The following is a 22,897-nucleotide window of genomic DNA, read 5'->3' as shown; positions in this document are numbered from 1 at the left end:
ATTATGCATGAATATGTTGTTGTCAAATTTCAGCATCATTCAAGTACTGGATATCCTTTTCTGAAGCTTAGAGAAAAATGTTTCAGAATTACGTGTAAACCACTCAGTGTCAACCTACTGTCATATGAACTAGTGCCATATTTATTGACATATAGGGATATAATCCCCTTTTAGATATTCTAGCTTGCCTAGTAGCTATAAATGTTTTCTTTTTTATTTTCTCATTTTGCAAAGGGAAAGGGAAAGGGTTGTACCAAAATAGTTTTGTTGATGCCTGAAGTGATGCAAAACTAAGATGAAGGCAGCAAATGTAGAAAAAAATAAATTCAAAATGATTTGTTTAGATTAGGTTTATGGGCTCATGTAGTTTAGTGGAGTGAGACCAGGGACTAGGAATAATCAGAGAGCCTCTTGTCTAAACACAAACAATATGTAGTTCAGGAACATTAGGGCCTTGCTAGATATTACACAGCAAGGATCTTCATTCAGTAGTAGCAAAAATAAAGAAAAAAGGCAATGGGCTGGAATCCTGTAGACAATTAGCTAGCATGATGCAGAAGTGAAAATGGCACCTCTTGAATAACAGTTGTACAATGCAGGACAGGCCTTTGTAATTTATTTCCTTTTTTTCATGTTAGATGAACACATATAATTATAGGAGATAATAGGTTTTGGAATTTTTTAATGCTAGGCAAAATGTTTAAATTCCTTAGTATACAGTTGACTATATTTAATATAAAATGGGAATGAATGTATTTGGGATTCCAAAGGGGGCAGTACTTCAGGATGACATAAAACCAGTGATTCATCCTATGTCCACTTGTTACTTGGGGCAATTCCTTCCTTCTTCTGGACCTGCTGTTATTGCTTGTGTGTGTGGGTATGTGTGTAAAACAGGAGAACAGAGCCAGGCTTGGTGGCTCAGCCTGTAATCCTGTAATCCCAATGCTTTGGGAGGCTGAGGTGAGTGGATCGCCTGAGCCTGTGGGTTCAAGACCCACTTGGGAAACTTGGCGAGACCTCATCTCTACAATAAAATAAAAAATTAGCCGAGTGTGGTAGCACACGCCTGTAGTTCCGGCTCCTTGGAAGGCTGAGTTGGAAGGATCACCGGAGCCCAGCAGGTTGAGGCTGCAGTGGCTGGGAGCAGCCACTGCACTCCAGTCTGGGTGACAGAGTGAGATTCCAACTCAGAAAAACAAAACAAAATAAAACAAACAGGAGAACAGGAGCTTTTCTCTTGGAAGGTGATAATGGATAGTATTGTGCTGGTCAATGTTTAACAACTGGCTGTCAGAGGAAAAGAAAATCCTAATTTGTAGCCCTTGTGAATTTCTGGATTTCTGTGGTACAAATGTTTCCACCATGGGCAATTTCAATTTATTTACCCATATTAAATGGCTCAAAGAAATCCTGAAAAGTTTGATAAGCTGTTCTCCTGAGCAGGTGGCAGCTGGCTTCAGCGCTCTTCTGCTAGTAGTTTTCTTAGCCCCTGGTTATTCTGTGGAGTTGTTTTCTGGAAGGAACTATACCTATAGCTGTGAGTTGCTTGAAAGCTTTGGTAAACGTCAAGACCCTGTGATTTTTAAGAACTTTCTCAGGACCCAGATTCTATAAGTTTCCCCAAGAGGAAATGTTTACAAGACAGAATACATTTTAATTTTGTGTGCCCTTTTTAAGTTGATGTTATTGATTTGTTATTGTTGATATTTCCTAGAGTGCTTGTGTGATTTAACTGAGATACTTTTTCTACAGAGAGAGTGTGTACAATATTAATAAGTGGTTTGGGAGAAGGCAGTTGATTCTGACATACCAGCCAGTAGTATCTCGGATACTTTTGCTCTTTGAGTATGAAGCTGTTGCCAGCTGAGATCTTTGAATGTGACAAAAGCTTTGCATCATGGCAAATGCCTTGCACACAAGACACCTTATCCTTCAGGGCAGGGGTTGGCAGCTTTTGACCTATCAATGAGCCCAGCCCACTACTTATTTTTGTGTGGCTCATGAGCTAAACACGGTTTTTACATTTTTGAATGGTTGAAAAAAAATGAAAGAGGAATAATAATCTGTGACATATGAAAATGATGTGAAACTTCAGTTTTTTGGTGACCATAAATAAAGTTTTATTGGAATACAGCCTTGCCCTTTTGTTTATTCCATCTATCATCCATATTGTCATGTAATCTGTGGTTGCTTTCATGCTACACCAGCAAAATTGAGTAGCTGCAGCTGAGACTGTGGGGTCTACATAACCTAAAATATTTACTATCCGGCCTTTTAAGGAAAACATTTGACAACCCCTAATCTAGGAAATAAGTCTCTGAAGAATGTGAGCAGTTAGTTCAAGGTTCTGTTTAGCAACTGAAAATATAGCAATAGGAATGCCAAATTCATCTTTAATGGAATTGAAAGGGGTTGCATAAGAAATGAAGAAGAACCTCAAACAGCTTGTGAAAATCCTCAAAATATTTTTTAAAAAGTAAGGTGAATAAGGAATTTTTCATTTTGCCCAAGTCACCTCCTCTCAGTTTCTTTTATAACATAATACTGTATAAAGGAAATTTTCATCTCACGTTTTCTTGTGTTGACAAGTTCTGACTAACATGCTTGTCTCCTGATACACAGAGACCTTGTTGCTCCTGACACAGGTGGTAAAGCAATATCATTGGTGGTTATAGGGGCTGGGTTTAAGGTCACACAGATGGGGTTCGAGTACTGGCTAAGACACTTATTTGTTACCTGGTCTTGGGCAAATTTCTTTGAACAGTTCTCAGCTTTAGTTTTCTTAGCTATAAAATATAATATTGTTCTGAGAATCAAGCAGGGTACTTAAATTACTTATCACAGGATCTGATACATAGTAAGCATATATATAATAAGTGTTACTTTTTATTTGTTGTTTTATTCTTATTATGTTTGTACACCTCAGGGCCTTCCATACATGCACATATTTATCTTTTGGGTTAAACTTTTCCCTTTTAGTTTTAGCAGACAGAAATAGACATTTAATTTGACAGTATCTTGACATATAATACAAATTATTTTTATACCAAATTCTTTATCTCCTGTAAAGTGTCTTGAAATGAAATTCATGCAAGTGTCACAGTCTTGGGTAATATTTTTAACTTTGGTCTGATAAGGCTAAGTGTCCCCATTCATTTCTTCCCCAAAAGAGACTGCCCTCCAGTGGAAACAATTCTGGTAAGGGGAGAAAAACATTTTGGCAGTTAAGACTATCTGAAAATGCTTTGTAGAATTCTTTTCTGTTAAAAATATACCTGGTTGTGAAAGTCAAACCTTCATGGGAGAAAGACCCTCCTATCCTCCCAATACTACCACAGTCTGCTCTGATGATGGCATTCACCAATCAGACATTCATTCTGTTGAAGACTATTTTTTCCCACACTTGCTTTTATCAAGTGATTCTCAACCTTGGTTTCATGTTAGAATACTAGGGAGCTTTAAAATTTCCCAATACCTGGATTGTACTCCAGGGCAATTAAATCAAAATCACTGGGGATGGGATCTTGGAATCAATATTTTTTAAGTCCTCTCCACACACTCGATTCCAAAGTGTAGCCTGCAACCAAGGTTGAGAATCACTGCCTCAAACCGTTCAGTTTTTAAACTTTTGTTTTTAATAAAGTAAAGCAAGACTCTTGCTCTCATGTTACTATGGTGTTTGCTTTTCTTAAGCATTCTTCAGTGCAGCATCCATTGTCAATTGCTTATATTAGAGTCTTGTCTCTAGGGAAATTTACTGATCCAATCTTATTTCATTAGCTTGTTAATAAAGGAAGATCTTTTAGGTAGTGAAAGAGTGATGAGAAATGAGTCTTTGACACTTCTCTCACTGTAAATTCCAATGATTAATTCTGTTTGGGACCAATAATCATTTGGATTTTGATAAATGAATGGCTGCTCTACAGAGGCATTTGGGTTTACCTCTTGAAAAATGTAGTTACATAGGATGAATTTGGAAGATGATATCTTTTGTGTGTTTACTTGTAGTCTTATGCATGTATATGCTGCTAAATATTCTTTGAATTAACATACTGTTCATTGTATTTGGCTCAGTAGAGATATTTTCTTAATTTAATCACTTATTTAAATAGAGATCGCTATAGTTGCATTGAGTTTGAGGCATTTGAAGGAAGTTTAATTAATTTTGGTATCTATAAAATAAAAATAATGATACTACCAGTTTCTAGGGTTGTTAAGAAAAGTGGAAAAGATAATATGTGTAAAACAGCCTAGTGGCTAGCAATAAGCAGGCAATCCAATGACATTATAGCATCAAGACAACATATTATAGAGGTCAAGAGCAAGGTACTGGAATTGTTGTCTCTGGGTTCAAATCTCATCTAGATTACTTGTCAGCTGTGATGTTAGTCAAATTACCCTCTTGAAATCTCTGTTTTCTTACCAGGAAACTTTTAGCTATATTTTGTGAGGGAGGGTGAGAATTAAATGAAATTATATATTTAATGTGTTTATCATGATTCATGGCATACGTAAAACAGGAAGAAAGAGTGTAAGAGAAAGAGAGAGAGGGAGAGAGATTGAGATTATGTATTCATTCTTCATTCTGAGTTGCAAGGGACTCTTAACTTACTTCTTATGTGGTCCCTGAATCACAGCATCAGCATCAACTAGGATCCTATTAGAACTACGGAATCTTAGTTACCACTTTGGACCTACTGAATCAGAATCTGCATTTTTTTTTGTACCCAGAAACTTTATAAAAGTCATTTATCAATGCAAAGAGGATCTGCACTTTAAAAACTTATCAGTGATTTGTGCAGACATTTGAACAACTCTGTTCTAGTCAACGAATGGGAAGTACAGGACAAAATTGCCACCACTCCCCTGTCGTACACTGTTGGCAGGTACCATCAGTCATGGCATTTCATCCCACCAGCGGCATGCCTAACTACTCAGTCTCAACTAGTTGATAGGAATTGTCATGAGAGATGAAACTTACGGCAGAAGAAACTTATGAGGAAGTAGTGAGAAAGTGAATTTCCAAAACAACACTCAAACTCAAGGTCCTTAGTCCTCAACTAGTGATACTACACATTAGTTTACATTGCCTCCAAGATTTCATTCAGCAGCACACAACTGTTGCATAGCTGACTTTGTGCTGTAGCTGGAAGGTGAAAAAAGGAAATTAATATTATCCAGAGAGATAAAATAGGATTCAATAAAGTGGAAGTTGAAAAGAAATAGGTTAAAATCAGCTATATTACCATGATTAAACCCAAAGCCTAATAGTAATCCCTATCACCATAATCTAGGCATGGTGATTTTAAAAAATCAATGATAATGATTGAAAAAGAGATTATTCATTAATTTTTTTGAACTCCAAAATTTACTTCTTTAAAAAAATCTTTTTTTCATTTAAGCATTTGCTTTTTAACAAGGGCATATAGTACTTGGGGGTGAAATTTTCATTAAAATGACTACTGAATCCATTAGACAGTATTTTACAAACACTAATTTTGAATTGAACACAAATTGCAGGCATGTGTATTACTGTCTTTGCCTCTCATAATAGGTTTTGCTTGAAATTTTAATTTTTAGAGTGGAATGAGCCTTGAGATAGCATATGATCCATTTTCTACCTCCTGGGAAGGAGAAAAGAATTTTGTTCATCACCAACAAGAGATGTGCAGAAATGAACATAACATCCTAATACCTCAGAAATTTATCTTAAGCATCACGTCTGCTGTTGCACTGAGGCTGCTAGACATTTTCTGACTCATTACTCAAATGACTCATGCTCCATTTAATGTGGTGGGAATACATGGAGAAATGGCCAGATCCAACCGAGTAAGTAAGCGACTGGCCAGAGTTCTCTACATTTTGTTACCTGGGCCGTTAATTTGCTAGAAATTTTGAGACATTAACGTTCCTCTGAAGTGTCTGGCTGACATAGAGAGGCCTCTGTCTCCACTCAGGAGGAGAGAATATGCCAACATTTTCCTTCTCAAATTGAAACAGGGATTCCCAATTTTCACATCTCAAATTTACCCTAAGCTGTAGTAATAGTTTAGCTAATGTAGGATAGACTCTGATGTGTGTGTGTGTGTGTGTGTGTGTGTGTGTGTGTGTGTGTGTGTGTATGTACATGTAGTGTTACTTTACTCAAACTATAAATATTGACTTCAACCTTTTCAGGAAAGGTCATTTCTTTCCAGTGAATTAACTTAGTCAATATACACATTATTTTTATCACCAGAAAATGTTCCCTCATATACTATATAAAGATACTTTGATCAACAACAAACTGCATATATGAAAGTGGTCTCATAAGATTAAAATATGGTAATTTTACTGTACCTTTTCTATATTTAGCTACACAAATACTTTAAAATTATGGTACAATTACTTTCAGTATTCAGGAAAGTAACATGCTGTACAGTTTTGTAGCCTAGAAGCAATAGGCTATACCATATAGCCTTGGTGTATATTAGGCTATACCATCTAGGTTTGTGTAAGTTTGATGTTATGATGTAAGTCATGATGTTTGTATAACAACAAAATTGCCTAACAACGCATTTCTTAGAACTTACCTTTGTCATTAAGTGATGCATGACTGCACAGGTATGCTTGCCCCTCTGCTACACACAAGTATTGGGTGAAAGAATAATTGTAGGCTTGTGGAAATTAGAACCAAGGAGCTATGACATTATCCCTTGAGGTAACATCAATGATCCAATCGTAAAAACCACCTTCCTCTTTTGCCTGTAATTAATTTCATGTCCAAAGTCATGGTATATAAAATAAGACATTTACGAAATGTTTTTTGAGAATTAGCTTTCCCTAATGGTAAAAAAATGAAATCTGGAAAACAGGCACATATACATAAATTTTTTGTGACTCTCTTTAGCTGAGATGGAGAATATTCCCTTCAAAAATTGTGCTATTTATACATTAGGACCAACAAGACCCATTTTCTCCTTAAGAGTCAGCTATCTTGTTTTATACAAACTTTTGAACTTGTTTTATTTTAAACTATTCTCAAAATGTCCTTCTCATAAAAAATATATGTTCCACATATGATATAAACAAAATTGGCTACTTTTCAGCAAATGAAAATATGCAGGAACTTAAAAAAAGACATTTTAAAAGTTAAACTATAGGCTGAATAACAAAGGACAGACAATGTAAATACCAATAGGATAAGGATTGTAGTTCTCTATCCTTTTCTGTGTATTTAAATGTCTATTTAACGTACTACGGCTTAGAAACAGATTTTGGAAGATAGGTTGATCCTTTTGCATCATCTTATTCCTTTAGTGCATGATGCTGGGTTGGAGCAATACAGAATGAGTTAAACATACATAATCGTATGCCTTTAGTGACTTAAAGTGATGCTTTAACTTTTTGAAGAGCTTGCTATAAAATTTGAGTCACCTGGAATAGTGAAGCAATCGAAATATTGTTAGCCTATATTAAAAAAGGGAAAGAAGAAGATTGAAATTTGTTTTCACAGCAGCTAATGAAGCATCTAGTGATTCAAACGTCACTCTAAAGCTCACCTCATTAAAGCAGAACATCTTGTTTTCATGAATGTCCTGGGGTAACTGGACTATTATATATATATTCATTTACTAGAAATAAGTAACAAAGATTTTCAACCAAATTTAAATATTTAAGAAAGCCTCTTAGCATTAATGTCTTCTAAGTGTGCAAATAAATTTTTTAAAAACAGCCTAGGAGAGGTGGACTCTGCATCTTTTTTCTTACAAAAGCCAACTTTTGGATTATTTGAAAGCAGACTCTGCCATCAAATAAAATGAACCATTGACTACATTTTCATTGAGAGATTTATTACCAGCTTCCTTATTTAGTGCACTTTTATTAAAATACTACTGCAGCTTCTGTCTGACTCCTCATAATTTAGATCTTTAATGGACAGTCATAAGACATTAAATTGTCCTTGTTATTTTTTGACCCACAAGAGAGCATGGGGGCACCTAATTATGAGAGAATAAATTAAGGAGAGGGGAATCTAGGTAGCTTCTGGACATTTGGAAAGTCTATGTACTTGATTTTTCAAATTACTGCTGAAATGCAGCTTCAAAATTCGGTATGTAAGAACTTGCTCCCTGAACTAGCTCAGTGTTCATTTGGGAGGACCAGAATCATGTATAGTGCCAAACCCTGTGCTTGTGGTAGAGTAATGCCTGATAAATACCTGTTGAAAAAAATGAATGCATCAGTGAGGGGGTGTTCTACTTGTTCACCAATATTCTCCTTTTTATTTATTTGAAAAACAGTATTCAGATTGTTTTTCCATGATTAGATCGCTTTTTTAAGGTAGTGAGCTACAAGAATATGCACTTATTTATATCACTGGGTGAAATCCATATGTATCTATATGTGTCTGCATGTAGATACAAATATGTAATTAGAACCAGAAGCTATGGGAAATAAGGAGAACATTGTAGATTTCCAAACTTACCAAACTGCCTAGTAAAACGTGTACTAATAGAGTAGGCTCCAGGGGAATGGGTTTTCATCCGCTACCATCCCTGTTACGTGGAAAGCCCTTTTTCCATTACTTTTCTATTTTAAATCTATTCCCCTGCCCTGGCTGATTGAACTTTTCTGAAACGTGCCAAGCAGAGAATCTCACCTCTTCTCTCAGCTTGGAAATAATAACATCTTCACATTTTTCATGGCCTTTTCTGAAATAGGAACCTTTCATTTATGCTTCTTTCCCAATTGAAATAAATTGATTAACGTCATGAAGCTGTGTTTCACCATAGACCTTTCGAAACAAAAAGCTGCTTTTCTGATGTGGTAAGGGAACAGATTGTCCTAGATTTCCTTATGCTCCAAGGACTCTGGGGCAAAGGAACTATTTTATCATTACATGTTATTGAACCCTAAAGAATTATCAGGTTTCATTTCTTCCCTTTTGCTTATGTTTTTCCCTCGAGCATTTCTAGACACCATACCCTTGGTGTTTAGTAATCACAGCTCTCTCTGGGACCCCTCTTCTATGCTTCCTGATATTTCTTATGTATTCTCATCTCCTTATCTTCTTGCCCTAGGAAATTTTTAGTACCTTGTCTTCCACTTCTTGTATTGTTTTAAAATTTTAGTTCTATCAATCCTACTCTGAATTTCCAACAACCTTCCTGTCTCTTATACTGATCTTTCCTTTTCATAGTACCTTGTGTTAGTTAATGTTTGTTTTGTCCCAGGTTCACCCTCTACTCTCTTCTGTCTGAATCTCCTGGACTTCCTTGCTGGTTTGCCACATGGGAGGCACTAGTACACATTTTGGAGGATGAGAGGAGAAGGAGGTTGGTATACTAATTCTTCACTCTCATTGGCCAGAGGGTAGGAGCTCTGTCCTTCTGCAACTACAGCTGCCACCAGACATTTTGGCCTCCATAGCTATGGCTGTCATTGGCCTTGAATAACATTCTTTTTACCCTTTGTCTTTATAGCAGTAGGGGTGGTCACGGCTTCCCACTGATGCTAGTCTTTGGTGCCCCACAATCCTTTAGTTGTTCCTTTAGCCTATTCCTTTATTCATGTGAACCATCAGGAATGAGTTCTATTCTCTAATGGACAAACAACCTGTTCTTAACTTACAAGTGCAGCATCTCTCCAACAATTCACATTAGAATTTATATTTATAAGTTTCCTTCTGAACTATTTCTTTTTCTGATGCCAGTCGCACTCTATAAATATTATTTCGATTTTGTGCTGTGGTCTTAACTCTCTCATTCTTTTATGAAAATCTTGTTTGATTAAAAAAATATTAAAGGTTTCCTTTGTCATTGTGTATGTCTGTTTCTACAGTCTCTGATGAGTCTCCCAGCCACCAGTTCCAGTTCACTGCAGTCCCCCTGGATATCATGACCATGTATACCCCTTTCTAATGTTTAGACAAGGAAAAATTAAAATCTTCTTGGTATTAAAAGTCATCTGGCATCTGGAGCTCACCTTACATTTCCAATTCACCTATCTCAGCAGACCCTGGACCTAGACATAACTTTCCCCAATACACCTTTCTCATTGCTGTTTTTGCACCTGTGCACATCTAATTCCCAATTGTGTTTCTAACTGGCTTGCTATGTAACTTCTTAGGCAAATCCAGAAGTCTCCTCCTTTTTCACCTTTTATTCTAACCCTTATGACTTACTGCTCTGTCTTACCTACTAGAAGGCAAATCCGTTGACTAGGATTTTTAAGCATTTTGTTCTTCGTTCTTTTCTCCCAATGCATCATCTGTCATCTCTATTCTTGGGCTTATCAAGATGACACAGAGAAAAGCAATATTCCCAGCCTTAAGAAGCACAGAGTCAACTGAGGAGACAACTACATAAATAAAGGGAACACAGCATGAAAAAGGCCTTAGTAAAACATGGAGGAGGCAACAACAAATTCTGTTGGGAAAGAAGAAGGGAGTTCTGGGAAGGTTGAGGACATTTGCACTGACTTTTTTTTACTCTGGAAAGTGGAAGGACTGAAAGGAGGTGAATGAGCAAGGGGTACTCTATACATACAGGCCAACTGATGGAGCTCTTTTCTCAACTCAGGTACAAAGGGGCCCATGGCTATACCCTTAAGTAAATCCTTTGTTTTAGTGTTAAATTGAACCTGACCTTGGTGTAGTCAGTGTAGAGGTTGTTGTCCAAGGATGAGTTCTTCACAGGTCTGAATTTGCAGCAATTCCTAGCCTGTGATTCTTGTGGGGCTAGGAGGAGAGAGCTTGTGAGTGCTTCACAACGCATCTTTTTCAGTAGTAGCTGACTTTTTGTAAGCTCTTCATGCCTGCCTCAACTGTACCCCATTACCAGATCATATACAGGTGATACTGGTTTAAACTGATATAGCAACAGTGTTACTCTGAGCTATTCTCAAAATCAGTAGGAAGAGCTAAGGTAAAAGAAAGAAGATGGAGAAGATACAAGGATGCTGCTGGCAATTTGTGAACTAAATTGCAGGCTTAAATGGCTTCGCTGGCATTGCTTTTCTTGTTGTTCTGCAAGGAAACGCAGAAAGCAAGAAAGCAGAAGGCAGGATGAAAGGGCTCAGAGTGTCTTGAATCCTCCTGAATTTCTGGCTCTTGCTTTGTTTTGTACATTTTAAAATTTTATTTTAAAGATGCGGGGTACAATTCAGGATTAGGTGTACAGGTGGTAGCTCCTTCAGCTGCTAGGACCTGTTTTTAAATTGGGACATAGGACACAATAGTGAAAAGTATATAAAACATGAATGAACACACAACAAATTGTCACCAGTGGTAGAATCTTCAGTTTTCTCTCTGGAGAAAGTAAGGTCAGAATCCAGGTGATGAGAACTGTTTGACCCCTCACCCCATCCAGCCTTAAGCAGAGGCAGCTGCTCTCCGTTCCTTTTTTTCTGGGCAGAGAGCTGAGCACTTGCTGTGTCTTCTCCCGCTTCTCAGAACTGCTCTGGATTCTGCTGGTCAGTCTTCAGCTCAGGAAGGGAAAGTAGTCATTCATTCCTCCAGATGCTTTGGTCTGTCATCTCTATTCTTGGACTTACCAAGATGACCCAGAGAAAAGTGATATTCCTAGCCTTAAGAAGCCCACCAGAGTCAACTGAGGAGACAAGTTCATAAATAAGGGAAACACAGTGTGAAAAGGGCCACAGTAAAACATAGAGGAGGCAACTACGAATTCTGTCGGAAAGGAGGAAGGGAGATCTGGGAAGACTGAGGATGTCTGCTCTGAATTTCTTACTCTGGCAGAGGAAATGGAAGTCCAGACTGGAGACTGTTGAGAGGGATACAAGTCTTACAGGCAGGTTTTCACAGCACTTGGGACTCTTCTATTCCCACCACAGATCTTTGGTTTGGGGATCTGAGGAAGGGAGAAAGAATGCAGGAGGTGGGACATTTGTGAACAAAGCCTGCTTTTCAGCAGAAATTCAAATCCAAAATGAGATGAACACATCAGCTGAGGAAGGAAAGTGTCTGAGGGAAATGGTCAAAAATGTCCCTGGGACTTCCTCAGAGGACACATTTGATCAGGGGAAGTGCAGTACCCACGCAGTTCTAGACAGTACCCTGCAGTAGCCTCATGCTTTGGGTTCGTCCAGGCCCTGCTACTTGTGTGCTGTGTGCAGATGACTGACTTAACCTTTCTGGTACTAAGGCAATTCTGGGGAAAAGCTTGAGCTTGGACCCTGGACAGACCTGGGTGCAGGTCCTGGACCTGCCACTTAGTAGCTTTGGAACTTAAGGTATTTATTGTGCTTCATTGCGCCTCAGTTTTATTAACCAAAACATGAGGATAATAGAAGCCACTTGGTATAGATGCCAAGAGGATGAAATGAAATTTTATATGTCAAGTATTTGGCACCGTGCTGCCTCGGTAGATGCAGGTTGTTGGTGATTAAAGAACCCCCCAAGTTGTGACCACTTGGTCTTAGATCTGTTCTCAGTACTTATTTTCTTTTTACATTTTGCCAACCAGCATTAGACTCTTTTTTGTGCTAGGTTATTGAAGGGACTTTTGACTCAGGTCAAAAGAAACGATGGGATAAATCTGACCTTGTCTCTCATTTAAAGCTTCTATCCTTTCATCAATAGACCATGTGTTTTTTGTTTTATAGTCTAGAACTCTAGGATGATAGGAGTTGTGCAGGGGTTAGGAAGAGAAGCCACATTTGATAGCAGGATGACATGTAGATTGTGTGTGTGTATGTATGCCTATGCATATGTATGTGTGTGATCTTTTTGGCTATAGATTTTTAGCCATTATGTTATCAACAGTCTCTTTTTTTCCTATCTTATTTGTAAACATGCCTAGAGGCTAGAATGTGACGGACATATCCTATAAATAGAATAAATATTCATTATGAAATACAAAGTAAATCTAGCCTACTGTTGCTCAGCTTAATTAAAATAAAAAGAAGGAATTTTTATATACCTGTATAAATATGTGTATATATTCAAATACATGAATATTATATATTTGTATAGAGAAAGAGTTATAAATATAAATGTGTGTGTGTATATATACAGAGAAGCATATAAAGTAGTGCAGACTGCTTTGAAATTGGAGATTTTGCAACCACTTTCTGCCCAAATATTAATTGTTAACTTAATCAGTTGGCTGTTGATGGGTTATCTTGTGGTGTTGATTTTAAGTTACCATAATGTAGAATCCATTGACTTTAAACCCTGAAAGAGATCTGCAAAATCTTTATAATTCGGAATTTTCTAATGTGAGTTCAGTAAAACACTAGTCACTTGATGTATAGTCTGTCAAAAGAACTCTGTGACTGGGAAAATGCTGCAGCTTATATTCCCCTCTTTGAAAATGACATTAATATAGTTAACCTTCTGCCAAGTTCTGAAAGGAAGAAACCCGTTAGTTGGATTACCCTACCCCTTCCCAAACCTATTTGAATATGGAACGCTTTCTTCAAGTAATACCTGTTATAACAAACTTGGGAAACACTATTTTGGGCAAAACCTTCATTTTAGAAATCAAAAACAATGACTAAAGAAATGATTTGCCTGCGTTTACTAGATGGTGAGTCTCTTTTATTCTATTCCCAAGCTATACATCAAACATAATTATCTTGTACTTGAAGGAAGATGCTAAGGAAAAGGAATTCTTCCTCTGATGGACTTTACCTAATAGCTTTTGTTAACTTGCTTTCTGATCTTTTCTGCATTTGTTTTTCAAAGAACACTCTTTCCAGAGACAGCACTTAATACTATTGCTTACTGTGTAACCTAGTAGCTCTATTGTAATTATAATTTCATTTCTTTTGAATCCATAAGCTTTCTCTGTTTCCTCTACAGCCTTCCTTTCTTTCACTCCCATCCCCATAAATCTTCGCTTACAGAAATGCCCTTGTGCTTTGTTCTTCATCTTGAACATGTCCCAGGTTAACCTGTCTGGGGACCCACTTTTTTGCTCCCAAAGTATATGCAAATTCCTGTGTACTTAAAATTTTCTCAAAATCTCCTCAGAAGCCTAAAGACTTCTACATAATATATTCTTGTAAAAGAAAATTAATTGATATTAATTAATCTCTTTCCCTGCATGACAATTTTTTTCTTGATCTCAGTGTTGGTAATACATCATTCAGTGTTTTTAATAACAGCTTGTGGTTTTGCCATTCATTCAATGGAGTTCTTAAGTACTCCACACATTTCCCCTCAGGATGTGTCTTATAGAGCAAAATTGCAGGTCTTGCTTGCCAGTCTTCTAGGCACTAGGGTGGCCACTAAGTGTTCTGAGAATTTTGGGACAAGTGTACTCTTCTTCATTCTTGTGTTGATAGTGGTGGATGTGAATTGGCTGAGGTCCATTCCAATAATATTTGTCTGTTCTGTGTCTAAACGTGTGAGAGGCTCTTGAAATAATTTTTTAAAATGTACTAGGTATTGTTCTGCCGTTAAAAAAATCACACTTTGGTAGTGGAGGGCAACTTCTACATGAACACAGTAGTGGATGGGAAGTGCAGTGTTATGCCATGCGCTAAGTGCTAAAGTGCACCAAGCAATGAATTCAGTAAGAAAAGATCTCACAAGGGAGGTGGCACTTTAGTAGCATACTGAAGGCTAACTAGGAGCTTTTTACAGGGCACAAAAATGTGATAACTACTTGAAATGCCATAGATAAGTTGTAGGTTCCCATCCGCTCCTGGCCTTTCTCCTACCCCTACTCTTGTTCCCAGCTTAGACACACTCTCAGAGTGTACTGTACCTGGAAATGTGTTATTCGTGAATATGACTTTAAGTCCAGATTATAACAGTTCAGTGTCATTCTTTAAATAGTCCCTCGCATGTCTTCTTCCTCACTATGATTATCTCCAACACCTCTTTAGGACTTGTTTGTAGGTTATTCTCTGTGTTGAGCCAGTCCCCTTTCTTTATTTCTGTGCCTAATTTCCTTGTAATCCTTACAGTGGCTCCCATGCAGCATTGCGTCTCAAACTTATCAGCTCATTGAAATTACCTGGAGAGCTTCACAAACTACTGGTGTCTGTGCTCCAACTCAAGAGACTGTGATGTAATTGATCTGGGCTTTGGAATTTTAAAAAGATCCCCAGACAGCAATGAAATCATTCTAAAATTGAGTGCAATGATGATTATACAACTTGGTGAATAGATTAAAAACCATTGAATTGTACACTTTAAATGGATGATATGTATGGGATGTGAATTATATCTCAATAAAGCTGTTGTACTTCTTAAAATCCTAGGTGACTAATTTGAGAAGCACTGCCATAGGTTAAATGGGAGAACGGAGGTCTAGAGAAACTAAGAAAATTGCTCAGATTCTCACAACTAGCTAGACGGAATAAGAACCCAGGCAATCTGACACTAGAGCTCATACATGTTCTTATTAAATACATCATCCTCGTGTCTTTGAGGATGTTCCTGCTGACTCATTACTCAACAGGCATATGCTTCAAGAAGTAGTGATGGATTTCCTTCCATTTATCCACACATGCTCACCATGTCATATTATGTAAGCAGTAGATTTAATTTGTAAAATAATTGACTTTAGAATAAGATAAAGGAATTAGCCTCTTTGAGAATAAGATCCCAGATCTCAATTGCTTTATCACAGTACTGAAATGAACTGAGCCAGCCTCCTTTGGTGGCCAGGCAGTATCCTCAGAAGCACATTTAGAGATGAAAATGCCAGTATCAAAGTTATAAATTCAAAACCAACTGCTCCCCATCCTGGAACCTGAAAATAGAATTCTATTTTAAAGATACTGCCTGGAATGTTACCTTGCTCTTTGTCAACCCTCTAATGAATTTGGATATAAAACATATATAAAAATAGCTCAACTATAATAGGAGAAATGTTTGGGTTTTGGCCACAGATAGACAATAAAAAGGCAAGCCCAGAGTGACTGGAAGTCCTATTTTCACCAGTCCTAGGAAGACACAAGAGGGAAAATACTTTTGAAAGAAAGAAATGAATTCCTATCACAATAAATTGTCATAAATGTGTTTTCTAGAAAGAATACTCAAAGTTTAAGTTCCCCAAACAGCATGGTGACTTTTCAAAGAGGAATTCTTTGTTTCTTATAAGTCAAGATGATCACTGATGACCTCCACATGCCTTCTCTTTCTTTAACTATGTGTTCCTTTTTAAAATAAAGATTGAGTTCAAAAAGATGAGCTCAACTAAGAGCTAAAAAGGAACTCATTAAAAATGGCCTTTCTAGAGGCTGAAAGGTTGAGTTCCAGCGGTAAGTTTAGTTCATTTTGCTTTAGTAGTTAGGTGCCAACCATGTCCTAAAATGTTGGGAAGTGCAGTGATTTTCAATCTGTTTCTTATTGCCAAACATGAACTGTAGAGAGCACGTTATCTTGAATATTTGCCTAAATTAGTATTTGTTTTTAAATTAATATTACTTTCCCTATTTCTTAAATCAATGAAATCCACTGCTCTGGTATTTTTTTAAGGGAGAATGGGGGCCTGTTAGAATCCAACATTGAGGAATCAAAATAGGAACTGGGGATTATGATACTCTCCATCAGCAGAAAGAGTTGTATTATTTATGAATTATTTTACCTTGTATTTGAGATCAGCCCAGCTGGGGCCATAGTGCCTTGGGACAGCATGGGTGCCCACCTGTATGCCTTCTAGTGGTACAGGGATACCTCAGAGATATTGAGGATTAAGTTCCAGACTACTACAATAAAGCTAATATCTCCATAAAAAAATTCACACAATTTTTTTGGTTTCCCAGTGCATACAAAAGTTATGTTTACACTATGCCATAGTCTATTAAGTGTGCCATAGCATTTAAGTCTAAAAAAACAACATATAAACCTTAATTTAGAAATGAAGTACTGTTAATATATGCTGACACTCGTCTGAGCTTTCAGTGAGTCAGTCTTTTTGCTAGTGAAGTATCTTGCCTCATTACTGATGTCTGCTCACTGATCAGGGTGGTGGTTGCTGAAGATTGTGGTAGCTATGGCAATTTCTTAAAATAAGACAGCAATGAAGTTTGCCACATCAATGGACTCTTCCCTTACCAAAAAGTTTCTCTGTGTCATGCGATGCTACTTGATATCATTTTACTAACAATAGAACTAGTTTCAAAAGTAGAGTCAATCCTGTCCACTGCTTTATCAACTACGTGTACGTAATATTACAAATACTCCGTTGTCATTTCAACAATGTTTCCAGCATCTTCATCAGAAGTAGATTATGTCTCAAGAAACCACTGTTTTTACTTGCCCATGGAAACATCTCCTTGTCCATTCAAGTTTCCTCATGAGATTGCAGCAATTCAGCCATGTCTTTCGATTTCACTTCTAATTCTAGTTATCTTGCTATTTTTAGTTCCTTCCTTCACTGAAGTCATGAACCCCTCGAAATCATCCATAAGGGTTGGAATCAACTTCTAAACTCCTGTTCAAGTTGATATTTTGACCTCCTCCCATAAATCATGAATGTTCTTGATGGCATCTAGAATTGTGAGTTATTTCCAAATGGGTTTCAATTTACTTTTCCCAGCTTCATCAGAGGAATCACTATCTATGGCAGCTGTACCCTTATAAAATCTAATTTTTAAATAATAAGACTTCAAAGTCCAAATTACTCCATGACCCATGGGCTACAGAATGAATTTTGTACTAGTGGCCATGAAAACAACTTTCATCTCCTTGTTCCTCTCCATCAGAGCTCATGGGTGACATGGTACATTGTCAGTAAGCAATAGTATTTTGAAAGGAATCTCTTTTCTGAGCAGTAGTTCTCAAGAGTGGACTTAAGATATTTAGTAAACCATGCTGTAAACAGATGTGCTTTTATCCAGGCTTTGTTGTTTCATTTACAGAGCATAGGCAGAGATGATTTAACATGATTCTTAAGGGCTCTAGGATTTTCAGAATGGTCAATGAGCTTTGGCTTCAACTTAATGACGCCAGCTGCCTTAGGCCCTAACTAGAGAGTCAGCCTGTTCTCTGATGCTTTGAAGCCAGGCATTGACATCTCCTCTCTAGCTAGGAATGTCCTAGATAGCATCTTCTTCCAATAGGAGGCTGTTTCATCTACACTGAAAATTTGTTGTTTACTGTGACCTCCTTCATCAATGATCTTAGCTAGATCTTCTGGATAACTTGCTGTAGCTTTTATTTCAGAACTTGCTTCTTCACCTTGTGCTTTTATATAATGGAGATGCCTTCTTCCTTGAACCTCATGAACCAATCTCTGCTAGCTTCAAACTTTTCTTCTGCAGCTTTCTTGCCTCTCTCAACCTTCGTAGAACGAAAGAGCAATAGCGCCTTGCTCTGGATTAGGCTTAAGGGAATGTCATGACTGATTTGATCTTCTATCCAGACCACTCAAACTTTCTCCCTATTAGCAATAAGGCTGTTTCACTTTCTTATTCCTTATATGTCCACTGGAGTGGCATTTTTAATTTCCTACAAGAAAACTTTTTCTTTGTATTCACAAGTTGACTATTTGGCACAAGAGGCCTAGCTTTCAACCCATCTTGGCTATCAATACATCTTCCTCACTAAGCTTAAGCATTTCTAGCTTTTGATTTAAAGTGAGAGATGTGATTTATTAATGATGGCCATCCTTACTGGAGTTAGGTGGTATCTCAATGTGGTTTTGATTTGCATTTCTCTGATGATTAGGGAGGCTGAGCATTTTTCCATGTATCTGTTGGCTGCTCATATGACTTCTCTGGAGAATTGTTTATTGGCTCAGGTACAGGAAAAAGGACATTTGGTCACTGTTGGTGGGAGTGCAAACCAGTCCAACCTCATGAAATTAGTGTGGCGATTTCTAAAGGAACTAGAAAGTGACTTTCCATACAATCCAGCAATCCCCCTTATGGGACTATACCTGGAGGAACATAAATCGTTCTATAAAAAGATACCTGTACACACATGTATATTATTGCTACCATAGCAAAAACATGGAACCAATGCTATTACTCACTGAAAGTGAACTGTATAAAGAAAATGTAGTACATGTACACAATGGAATATTAAGCAGCCATAAAGAAAGATGAACTCATGAACTTCACAGCAAATTGGAGTTGGAGACAATCATACTAGTGATATATCACAGAAACAAAGCACAGAATATCACATGTTCTTATTCATAAGTGGGACCTGAACATTAACCACAGTAACCCAAGGAAGGGATAGATAGTAGCGGGACACTGTCAGAGGAAGTGGGGGGGGTGGCACATAACATCAATAAGGGTACTTGATCTCAAACCAGGTGAAGTGGGAACCAAAGGGGTGCCCAAACTTTACCTGTACGATGACCACTTAACCACCAAATCCTGAACTGTACCCCACATCTTTAAAATAAGAAAGGGTACCTGATCCCAAACCAGAAAAGAAAGGACCAGTGGAGGCCCAAACTTCACCTGCATGTAGATTACTTACGTACCTAATCCTGATTTGTACCCTACATCTCTATAATAAAATAAAGTAAAAATAAAAAAAGTGAGAGATGTGGGACTCTTCCTTTCACTTGATCTCTTAGAGGCTATTGTAGGCTTATTAATTGGCCTAATTTCAATATTGTTGTTTCTCAAAGATTAGGAAGGCATGAAAAGGAGAGAGATGGTCTATAAATGGAATAGTCAGAATACAGACTACTCTTATCAGTTAAGTTCAACATCTTATATGGGCATGGTTTGTGGTACCCCCAAATAATTATAATAGGAACCTCAAAGATCACTGATCACAGATCACCATAGTAGATGTAATAAGCTTGAAATATTATGGCAGTTACCAAAATGTGGTATGGAAACATGAAATGGGCATGTGCAGTTGAAAAATTGGTACCAATAGATCTGCTTAGTGCAGGGTTGCCACAAGTCTTCAATTTGTGAGAATATACAATATCTGCAAAGCACACTAAATCAGAATGCAATAACAAGGTATGCCTGTACTTACTAGTTCTTCAACCATCCTCTCTCCTAACTGCTCCTCCACATTTACACTTATCTATGAGTCTTATTAGGTAATCTTCCAAAATCTGTCCAGAGCACGACTACTTCTCACTCTTATCAACTGCTGTCCTCTAGTTCATGTCTCCACCATTTATTCCCTGACTCACCTTGGTAGCCTCTTCTCCATGCTTGCTTAGATATAGTCCATTCTCTGTACAGCACAGAGAGTCATCTCCTTAAATTTTTAATTATATCATATTACTCCCTTGCCTAAAAACCCCCAAGACTACCCATTTCAATAAGAATAAAATGTAAGTGGCTTGGCCTTTAAGGTATTTGTTTATGTCACTAATAATTTACCTTGGCCCCCATCAGGACTTTATACTTATTTTTCTCTTGCTAGAGGATCTCCCAAGCAGCCCTCTTCCATGCTTGGGTTTTCAGATTTCTCAAATTATTTGTGAAATAAACAAAGAAATGACTGATAGAGGCCAGACTTGGTGGACGTGACTTTAGGTCTCAGTAAAGGTGGCTAGCTTGGGGGCTTCTGAAAATCTGTTTGTTTTTTTAATGTTTAATTTTAAAGATGTGGGGTACAATTCAGGGTTAGGTATACAAATGTTCATTACGCAGGTACCCTTGTTGATAAGGTGTGCCCCTCCCTCCCCTGGCAGTTTCCCTCAACTGCCAATCCCAGCCCCCCCCCCACAGTTTCCCACTACTGCCAGTCCCTTTCTTATAGTATTATGATAGCTGTTCAAGGTCTGCTTATGAGTGAGAACATGTGATACTCAGTTCTTTGTTTCTGTGATAGACCACTCAGTATTATAGACTCTAAGTTCATTCAAATTGCTTCAAAATCTTACTATGCATTCGAATTACCTAGGAATCCGGTGAAGTACAGATTTTGAATCAAGTAGGTCTGGGGTAGAGCTGAGAATTTGCATTCCTAACAAGCTCTCAGGTGATGCTGATGTTAGTATTTCCCAGACCATGTTTTGAGTATTATGGGGTTGGCTAGTATTGAACCCACTATTTAGACCAACTGATCATTTTCCTGATAATAATCAGGGCTGACTCCTCTTTAAACCTGGGAGTAGAGAAAAGCAGGCCACGCTAACACCTGCCTGGATGCTGACTTCTTAACTTACCAGGGTCCCCAGTGAGACTTTTCTTTCGAGAGGGATCCCACCTGGCCATCTTAAACAGCAATTCCACTGCCACTCCAGCATTCTCAACTTCATTATCCCATTGTATGTTTTTCCAGCTCTCCTAACTCAAATCTTAATTTAACTTGCTAATTCTTTTCCTCCTGGATTGGAGAATAGAGCTTGCCTGTCTTGTTCACTGCTGTCTTCCCACAACCATAAAAAGGCAGTGTAAAATGTTTAGTAGTTATTGAGTAAAATAATATGGATTAATTATTATAACACAGACCAATCATGAGTTTCATGATGAGGACATTTTTTTTTTTCTGTTAACCCTTGCATCTAAAGCACCTAACACAGGGCTTTGCACATGGTAGATGTTGAATAAATGAAAGAGAACTCAAGTTAGAAATATGGAGAGTATATTTTAGAATAATAACTAGTGGATCAAGTTAACTGGAAGGTATTTATCTATGGGTAGTCAGGATCATCTCCATACTTTCCCTTTGTTTTGTTTTGTTTTGTTTGAAGAGACTATTTTCCAGATTTCCATAGTTTGGGCAATAAAAGATGGGGAGGTTTTTTGTTTTTGTTTTTTTAAATTAAAAGTGGTGCCTGAGTAGCTAGTAATAGACTTAAAAAAAAAATTATCAAGAGGCTGCCAAAGACTGTATATTTGGTGGGAAACCATCGTCCACGGATACATCTGAGCGTAGGCACAGACATTCCTGAGAGAGAATGAGCCATCAGCCTTCTAGCTCCAGCTCTCATTTTTATTTGAATGGTGTCTGAACTACAAAGTTCAGTCACTGAGTTGCCTTTCAAGTCACACTGGATAATGGCCTGAACTTTTTGTTCATCTCTGTGAGAAGAAATGGGCTATTCACCTGTCCTCTGCCCAGATGGCTATTGCAGGTCAGATTTGTTCATTTCGACATCTTTAATAGAGTTGTTTTTTTTTTTATCACCTTAGGCTGGGAAAAAAATGGCTCAAACATTCTTTGACTAGCTCTTATTCTATCAATAGCGACTTGTGAGGACTCTACTTCTATAACTTGGCTATAACTGGCTTAATCAGAGAAGGAAAGGGGGAGAAGGAATGAACTGAAATTTGTTGAATTTTCAGGGTCCAGGTGCTTTGAAGGAATATCTGTATAAGAGCTTGGCTTTGGTTATTGGCTTTGTTCTTTGTTTCTAAAATGAAATTGGCTCTTATATAGGCCCTGCCTTCACATCTATCTGATGGGTAATTTGAGGGCTAATTTCTACACATATGGCAGTGCTTTGGAGCATTCTGCTATATTGGTTTAGTTTACAACAGTAGGCTTTTATGGAGTATTAACTAAATCTTACACACTACAGATAAGACATGGAAAAGTACAATGAATGAATTCATTATTCATTCAGCTGATTTTTGTTGGGTATTGACCATTTGCCTGGCACTGTTCTGCTTGCTATGTAGATGGAGATGATAAATGAAAATCTTATTCCCTTCTCCAGAAGAGACTTTTCTTTCTAGTCCCTGGCTCTGTGTCCCTTCTTCCCCCACCTTACCTCCATTCCCCCAACCCTCTTTTCCTCTCTGTCCCTCCCTCTCTCCCTCCCTCCCTCTCTTTCTCTCTTTCTGTCTCTTTCATTCTCTTGCATGCACATATGCGTTGTATACTCTCTCTCTCTCTCTCTCTCTTCATCAGGAGAAGTAGGGACTACCCTCCTTGGTGACAACCTGGCATTTACTGAGCTATGGCCCCCATGCTAGTGGAGGAAAACTTATCAGCTAAAAGTAGAAAAGGGGCTCTATTCTGCTCTTTTTCTCTTGGACTTGCCTGTGGCTGTGA

This window comes from Carlito syrichta, unplaced genomic scaffold (genome assembly GCF_000164805.1).
Source record: "Carlito syrichta isolate Samal-C Ts95f unplaced genomic scaffold, Tarsius_syrichta-2.0.1 Scaffold314363, whole genome shotgun sequence".
Lineage (NCBI taxonomy): Eukaryota > Metazoa > Chordata > Mammalia > Primates > Tarsiidae > Carlito > Carlito syrichta.
The sequence above is the reverse complement of the archived record's forward strand: the minus strand, read 5'-3'. Positions refer to the sequence as shown.